Source organism: Phoenix dactylifera, chromosome 9, assembly GCF_009389715.1.
Source record: "Phoenix dactylifera cultivar Barhee BC4 chromosome 9, palm_55x_up_171113_PBpolish2nd_filt_p, whole genome shotgun sequence".
In the NCBI taxonomy this organism is placed as follows: Eukaryota; Viridiplantae; Streptophyta; class Magnoliopsida; order Arecales; family Arecaceae; genus Phoenix; species Phoenix dactylifera.
In genome coordinates, this window is record NC_052400.1 from 7272410 (window position 1) to 7281994 (window position 9585).

The following is a 9585-nucleotide window of genomic DNA, read 5'->3' on the forward strand; positions in this document are numbered from 1 at the left end:
TCTAGAGTTTTCTTGGCCTAATCTAATTACTACTTAATTAGATTTGATCAATTAACTCTAATTAGACCATATTTGATTCTAAACTTAAGTCTAACCCAATTATAGAACTTGACTTGAGCTAACCCAAAATCCCAAGAATTATGCAATGTGAATTATGCAATGTCATTGAATTTAGTTCACAATTCTAGATCTAGGTTTTCATATTACTTAATTCTTAATTAAGTGTAAGCTTATGAAAATTTCAGATCATTGCATATTCTTATAATTACATATTAATTACAAAGTTTCAGTTCTTAAAACTTATTTTCATATCTGAGATTTGCAATTAATTATGTTTAATTCAAATTTAATTCATGTTTAAATCTTAGATGATTTATGTTCATATATCACATATACAAACTAATATGAATTAACTTAAACAACATACATCATATGCATTTGTTTTCAGATTTGATTTGTTATACAAAATCAAAAAACAATGAAACATAAATTTTATTTAGATCTAATCTAAATAAATTTATGATTTCAGATTTGTTCGTGTTCTTTATATTATATATACATCAACATGAATTTATCTAGATCTCATGCATCATATGCAATTGATTTTCAGATCTGATTAATCATGCAAAATTAGTAACTAAATTATTCATAAATACTCTTTAGATCTGATCTAAACACATTTATAAATCTCAGATTTAATTACAAAGATTAAAATCTACCTTTCGTTGTTCATCTTCAAGGATCAATCACAGTGGCACCCCTATACGCCATAGAAGATCCCATTGAATGAAAAAAGAGGGTAACGAATCCTTCTTTCTTCTATGACCGGACGGCCTGGTAATTAATCCAATTAGATTACTAAACTATTCATATTAACACAATTGTTTTAAGCATAAACAGTTTAAACATTCAATGAACCTTGGCTCTGATACTATTGAAAGGAACCCATGCGGGCTGCATGCATTTATTTTCAAAAATTACAGCAGAAGCATTTAAAAATTAAACTATTTAATTTTCATGAATGCTAGAGATCAAATCTCTACAATAAAAATAAAAACCATGATTTAAATGTTTATGTAAAGCATGAAACAATGATTGTATGTCTAACATATAATTCTAAAATTTCAATAACAATGTTTAAAATCTAATCTTAACTTTAATGAGATCAAATCTCATACATGATTTTTTTGGAGGTTTTGGATGACTCCTTCATCATGCTTTGCAGCCGCACACGCATCCGGCCTCTATAAATTATCCACGCGAAGCCCTAGGTAGATCGTCTTCCGCGAAAGTGCTAGCTCGCGTAGGATCGCTACAATGGCTGAAGCTTTCTCCTTCTAAACACTCAACCTTTGATTGTTCTTCAAGGAGATGGAGTTTGGACATGAGAAAGAAGGAGAAGAAGGGATAGCGGTTCTTAAAAAAAGAATTCAGAATTTTTTGAAACCTCTAAATATTGTATATATGGAGCCCTAGGTGTGGGGGTCCTTTTATAGCCAAAAGACCCCCCCACGCCTCACACCTAATTTAGCCAATTAATTTGCTGATAAAATTTTCAAAAAAAATTGGTAATTCGGCAGCTAAGAGGAGATAAACATATCTTAATTTTGTGCATTTTGAATCCCTAAAAGATAGGAATTCATGCGTCCAAAATTCAGTTGCAAACCACCCTATTTCATGTGCCATGCAATCCCTACAAATTAGGAATTTCATCTTAATCTTTTTAGGAAGATTTGAGATGCCATTTTTATAGAAAATATAGCCCCACGCCTCCTCTATTCTCGGACCAATTTTTGGCCAAAAATAAAGAGGATAGGCTTAGAGAATTTTGGGGATAAATCAAGGTATCATTCTTCTCCAAGAAAGATAAGGATGGGCTCCTAAAATTTAGGGATTCTTCTCCTTATCCAATTCTGATTATTTGGACTCGTAATCCTTATCACATAAGGTCTTCTAATTGATTTGGGTCAAACCCAATCTAATTGGATCAAGTCCGATCAATTGGGTCAAGCTCAATCCACTTGGGTTGAACCTAATCCGATTAGGTCAAACCTTGATGTAGCTCAAATCGAATCTAATTCAATTTTGCTCAACTTAAGCCCAATTACTCAATCAAATTGAGTTCATTAGCAATCTAATTTCTAATTAATCCTTCAATAATTCAATAATTATTTTACTGTAACTTTTGCTTAGGATAATTTGTCAATCGAATTGACCAAATTATCCCTGAATGATTCTTAATCATCAATCAACCATTTGATCAACCTAGAAACTTCTATGCGTGTGACCCCATAGGTTCGAACCTAAATCGGTAGCACAAGAACAACTTTTTGTACTAATCGAAATGACCATCTAGCAATGGTACCCGATGTCCGGATAGGTTGAATGATTGCAAAGCAACATTCAAGAACCCTTGGACTATGGTTACCGTATAATTCATCCCTATGACTTCAAATGCTCAGGACGACTTCAGAGTTCACTGTCAACTCTTTAATCAGTTCATCCATAATGTGTTTCAACTTTACAAATTCTGTGACTCCTCACAAGAATTACCCTAGCCAAGGTTTTGCTAAATTGAACACAAGGGCATTATCTCCTATCACCAGAAGAGGTCAATTCCATCTTGACTCACATACCAACTTCGCAAGTAGTTGACTGCACCCAGTAACCTTTCATCACTGAATTAGAAATTTAGATAGTCCGGTACCAAAGTATAGTGAGTTGCTTGCTAGTCACCATGATGATCTCAGGTCGGAGGAGCACATATACCCATATCCACTCGGAACATCTCTTGACAACAGAGCGTTCTGAAACTGGTCACGTTCAATGAAATGTACTCCTACACTTCACCGGTGTGGCATATCAGTATCTCTACACTTCTTGGTTAAGAGGACAACCAACGATATGGCACACAACGATCTATTCTTGATAATGCTAATGTCCTAGTAATAGCATATCGTTTGGTCACGAACTGGTTTAAGGACTCATTGACAAATCCTCCTTTATCTCTTAAAAGAGTCCTAAAGACTTCATCATATCACAAGAGTTCAAAAAGATGTACAGAATATATGCGATGAATAATGCCAAATAACCTTTTATTAATTCATTAATTCATATACAATTCAATCATCAACAGACCGATGATTGACTTTTATGATACAATTCCCAACAATTTTTTGCCAAAAAAAAAGTAGGATGAATATGGGATGGTGACCACAAATAACTTTGGTTTTCACTTTTGTCACCCTAATGTCGAATTAATCAACTTTCAACCAATGGTACAGGCCCTGCTCAAAGTGGTTGGATGCACATTTAATCTAACTCGAACCATTTTACGCAAACTAAAAGAGAAAAGCCCCTTATCTCCTTTCAATTAGTAAAAGATGAACTTACTATCGTTGCTCAATGTTAATAACTTGACTCGGATAAAACTTTACCTCCAATCCAAGATGAGTCAAAGGATTGATCCATATCCAATTTGTTTAAAATCTAGATTAAAAGAAATGTGCCCAATCCAAGTTGAAACCTACAATGATCTAAACCAAGTTATTCAAGATCAAGATCTCCTTTGGCATTGCTATTGGAGAGCCAAAGAGGACTTCTTGGAGGATCAAAAACTCTTTTAGATAATTTTAAAGTATTAATTAAAAAATTTAGAAACAACGTCTTCTTTAAAAGCTAAAAAAAGTCTACTAAGCCAGTTTGGTTTTTCAAGGCCTGGTTAGTTCTATGTGACCGTACGACAAAGGGTGCTCAAACATCTAGCTATGACTATTTAAATCCCTATTTGGATGCTTGGATTATATATCCTGTAGCATTCAGATTTTTGTCCCATCGAATGACTCTTACAGGCAAGAGTATCTATCCTATATCTAGATGCAAAAAGGATAAATACACCAAATCTTACAAAGAAAATGTGACTAATTAAGACTATTTATATATTAAAAACTAACTTTCTCAATCAATCACAAAAACTCATGGTTATATTCAAACTATTTAGAAATACACCATCATAATTCTCTTGTATGAGTCAAAAACAAGCCTTTCTTAATTTTTTGAAAGAAAAGTTAACAATTGTATAGACAATCCAGTATAGAGTAGCCCTTGGATAGGCAATAGTACAAGATATCCCTTGGATATATAATCAAGTCCAAACTAGCTAGTAGATAGCTGCCTAGTAGCTAGATAGTCTAAAACAAACAAGCCCTGGTACAGATAGATTAGTATAAAGTAGCTCTCATGGATCTATGAAGGTCTAATCCACTTTCAGTCAATCAAAAGGTCAAATTTAGCTTAATAAGGTAAGGTAACTTAAAGCTTAAGTGAGCCACTTTGAGTGCTCCCAAAATCAGTAAAGAAATTGACCTAATATTAAGACTTCCAACAACCTCTCTTTATGCTATAAAAAAGGTCGTTAGGATGTTCAGATTAAGCTGAGATTTTGTAATTTGGAGGCGTGTAGGAAAGTGAGATATCAAAATTTAAATAAATCAAAGTCAGTTTAACTATTGTTTAACTAGGATCAAATGGGCTGGTCAATAAAGCTAAACTTGGGCTATTTCATAATTCCATAAATGAATTAGTCATTTTGTCATCCAATTTGGAAGTTGCCTGGCTTAGAATAACTAATCAAGGTTAAGAATGTCTATACTCAAGTTAGAAAAAAAAATAATACATATAACTACATGCACCATTTTTTTTCATCTCAATTAAGATATCAAGATATTGAATTTTCTAGATTATCTTGGTGGAGATATCAGTAAAAAGAATTTTGGAACTATTTATAAAAATTACTTTATCAGTTGATTTAACAAAATCCAATGACAATATCACTATTTCGATTTAATTAGTTGGACAATTTAATTTTCTTGTAAGAAAATGTTAAAATTTTTAAATGGAACTTTTAATTATTTTCTTTTTGAAAAGATTCAAAATATTAAAATCACATTCTTAATACTCCCATATTAGATAATTAAATGCAAGTATATTTGTATTTAGTGATGTCTAGTTCTTCCAAGCCCAGCTAAGCTTTAGAGATATTGGGCTAGTGATCACACATATGCGCTTGCTTGGCTTTGCTTGGCTGACCATACCATGCATGTGTATGTGTACATGGTATGGCATGGTGTGCTTGCACAACGCACATGCATGCGTCTAGCACATTTTTCCCTATGCTCAACCAAATTTAAATTTGAATTGATTTCTCATATGTAATATAAGCATTTACAAATCAAGTTTGAATTCATTTTTTGGCTTGATAACCGTAATGTAAGCATTATGCATAGATGTAATTTGAAGGTATATATGAATTTTGAAAACACTATCTGTTGTGGTTGATATTTGGCCCGAGGGTGACCACGCCGGAGGAGTCGAAGGAGCCGATGGTTGTTGAAAGAAGAAGATGGGGCCCAACTCCTGCACGACGACGGCGAACCTGCACAAAGCCTCACCGGTGTTTCCGATGAGGGCCCTCCGACGATCAAGTTAAAGTGGGATAAATTTGGTCCAGCCAAAAAGTCCCTTAGAAGTTACCTGATCGGGCTATTTATAGTCCCGGTGAAGAGGCCTAGATGGCAGAGGCACTGTCAGCCCTCATCATGAGGGGGCGTGGCTCTGAGCCGAATGGCGCACAGCTTAGGCTGGTTGGTAGCGTGTGATGCTGTCCGTTTTCGAGAACTGTAAGATATTGATAGACACAACAGGGTATGGCCTGAGTAGTCTTGGTGTCGTCCTTTGACTGTTGAGGGCCATCTATCGAAGCGTGGCATGGTGGTGTTGTAATGTACGGCCATGTAGGAGGGTGTAAGCGCGCACATAGGTGCGGTTATTGGCGAGGCCGAGCTGGTTGAGTGGTCGCGTCATGCGTTCGGCAAGGTCAGCTAGACGGGTGCTGAGGATAGCTCGACTCTTCGGGTTCCGAGGTGTGCTCAATGAAGCACCTCGAGCTTGAGGGTTGGGGCGTACTACTGTAGTGGGCGCTCCGAACTTGGTCGGGGCGGATTGGCAAATATCCGAAACTGATGAAGCTTTTGCCGAAGTCTGAGGTCGAGCTGATTCTGGGTTGGACCGAGGGTTCAATCGGTCGGTGTTGGCGTTTATTGGGCCAACGCTAGGCGGCCTTTTAGCTGTGGGCTGGACGATTCATTTCGCCCCCCATCACTATCTCTCAACTAATCTATATACTGTAGCATTTACATTACATCAAGTGCTATTGGCCTATTATAAAACGCGAGCCATTGAGGCCTTTATAAGCCACTTTGGTGGTTATTAGATTGAGCCCAAGTCATGAGTCTTGAGTGCAAAAACACAAATATGAGATAGGCCTTGCTGAGAGTAAAATAGCCCCACTTATTTTCCACCTAATTCTTTTTTCCTCTTCCAATTTTATTAAGGCACTATTGTTTTCTCTTCCTTCTTGAATAATTGAAGGAGTCTATCAGGTCAAACTTCCACGTGATTATGCTTCTGATAGGAGGCTTAGGTGGAGCCAAATTTATTGTACCTTAGAAACTACACAAGAGGGCAAAATTCATTTTAGAGTAGTGTAATCACACATCTCATTCTAGGCACACCTTTAGATTAATTTTTTTAATATTTATCTTATTAATATTTGAAATCATTAGTTTATACATCTATTAGCAATTTCTATAAACCACACCTCCAACAATCTATGAACAAATTCCATTTTACTCAGAAATTACTAATATTTGTATACTTGAATATTATAGTAAGTATTATCTTTTTTTATAAATATGTTTAAATATTTTACAAAATCTGTTTCAAAGAAAAACATGTTGCTTCAAAATTTATATAGAGAACTAGTTTAAATTCTTAAGCAAAATTCTATTACTTTCTACTTTGAAGTTTGTGTATAAAATTAGACTAGTTTTTCAAGATAAAATACAAATAATTACTGCTCTAAAATCTATACAGAAAAAATTAGATTAGATTTTCAAAACAAAATCTAAATAGTGCTCTGAAATATATGTAGAATATCTTAATAAAAATCCTCAAAACCTGCTTGTCTGAATTTGTACGAAAATTATTAAATCAATTCGAGACAAAAGTCAATCTTTCCACTACTTTGAAAATAGTGCAGAAATTTCTAAATATCTATTTAAATCTAAAACAAATCATTTCAATTGCTTTGATAGCCATGCCAAAGTTTTTAAAAGTTTGTTTACTTCAATATTTGGGGAAAAAATCGGAAATCTCTTTAATTTTCAGCTTTAAATCCAAATTTTGAAAAATAATTTCAAATCTAAATTCAAAATTTGGAAAAAACCTACAAACACACTTTATGGTGTTTTAATTAAATCTCAAGTTTTTCAAAACTATGCATTAGAGTCATTGTCTCATTATTTAGTGCAAAATGATTTAATATTGCTGCTATTATTTGCTTTTTAGGTAGTACATTTATCACATTTAAATTTTGAATTTCAAAATCCGGTAAAATATTATTGAAAGCTATTAGTTAAATAGTTAAATATATAGGACTAAACCTTAAAAACCTCTTTGTGTATAGAACTAATTAATCAACCAAAACTCTATAAATGACTTCTTTGACAATCATACTACCATCAAATTTAAAAAAGTTTGATGATTCTTTCTTTAAAAGATGACAGAGCAAAGTGAGATACTGGCTCACCACTCTAGGTTTAATCTTAATCATAGAGTTATCTAATCCTACACCATCTTTTGAATCAACCTCCTAACTAGCCTCAGCTTCCAATTTCCAAGCCACAGATCCTCTAATTCCCAAATTAAGAGCCTAAGACCTCTAAAGAAATAGACTTCCACTATCGCCATACGATCCTCAATGCCCTATCCATTCTCTTTATGATTTGTACTTTACCACCATAACAGATAAGGAATTGTGGGATGCTCTAGAGGCTAAAGTATAATATGAATGCTGCCAGTCTCAATTTATTCACCATATTCAAGTTCCACAAGTATGCCATGGTGGAATCTAAATCTATTAGCATCCAGATCCATGAATTCCAAGATCTTCTTATAAAACTGAGTTGATTGGATGCAAATTTTCTAAGGGTTATAGGGTTCAAGCCCTAACCGACTTTGTCCCTCTATCCCGATCAAATTTCTCACAAGAACTAAATCACAATCAAAGTGACTTAACCCTAATGGAGGTCTTTAACACAGTTAGAATTGAAGAAAAGCACCAACTTGAGCTCAAGAACAAATTAGACTATGTATTCCAGATCAACATGACTGAATCAAATCAGAATAAATTTAAAGATCGGAGAAAGAACTTCAAAAAGAAGAACCCTCTAATGGATCAAACCAACCCGCTTCCTCCAAACCTTCTAAGGAGTCAAAACCAACCTAACCAAACCTAAGAACCTATGGTGGGAAGCCTTATTAGCAGCCTATTATATCCTAAATATAGTACTTTTGAGGATGGCAATAATAACCCTATTTGAACATTTGAAAGGTAGAACTTCAAGGTTAGATTAAATCAAAGTATAGGGATGCCTAGTTAAGATATGTATACCTGAATCTAAAAAAAGAAAAATTATCCTAAAATAGTATATACAATCTTTATATAGAACTCTTAGATAGTAACACCAATAGATTTTTAGTATAAAATTCAGATATGAGTGATATCTCTAACAATTATCTTATAGAGGCTAGACATCCTAATTAATCTGACAATATTTTTTTTCCTTTACAAACCAAATTCTTAATCCAATTTCATCCAAACTATTCTATCCTTTGGTTTCATTATAAATGATCGTGATAAATAAGTCTATTCCGAAGTCATTGATGGTGATTGTGTAATTCTTTGGTTGTACATCAATAATATTTTAATCTTTAGAATGCCCTTTAAGATCATATCCGATATCAAGTCATTTTTATGAAAAAAATTTAATATAAAAGATCTAAGTAAAGCTAATGCAATCCTAAGGATGAAGCTAAGTAAATATCCCGAAGAGACAGCTCTTTTTCTTGCTCATTTTATTAAAAAAATATTAAAAAATTTGGTTACTCTGATCGAAAACCTGTATCCATTCCCTATGATTCTAGTGTCCATCTTAAAAAAAGAAGAAGATGAACATGTTAATCAAAGAGTATTTCAATATTATAAAAGAACATTTGATTTTTCTCTATTATGTATCAGATATCTTGAGGCAGTGATGGTTACAATGATACAAACTAGATTACCGATTCTCTAAATCTCAATCACCACTTATCTGTTTCTTCTTGACAGTGTTGCTATAGCTTAAGAATCTTTCAAGCAAACTATTATATCTCGAGGCACCATGGAGGTCTAGTTGATTACTCTAGATACCATCTTACAGAGGCGAAGTGGATTAAAACTTTTATATTAGAACAATAATTGGTACCAAAGCCAAATTTGACCATATCATTCTACTGTGATAATAAGATCACAATTGAATAGATAGATCAGAAAAGTGCCAATAGAAAGATGAGCTGTTACATTTGGTTTCATTATAAATATATAAAACAGCACAAAAGGAATAAATAGGTTTTTTTGGAGCAATATGAGAGGAAACAAAGACCTTTACCTACCGATATGTGTAAATACTCTCTCCACCAACCTTT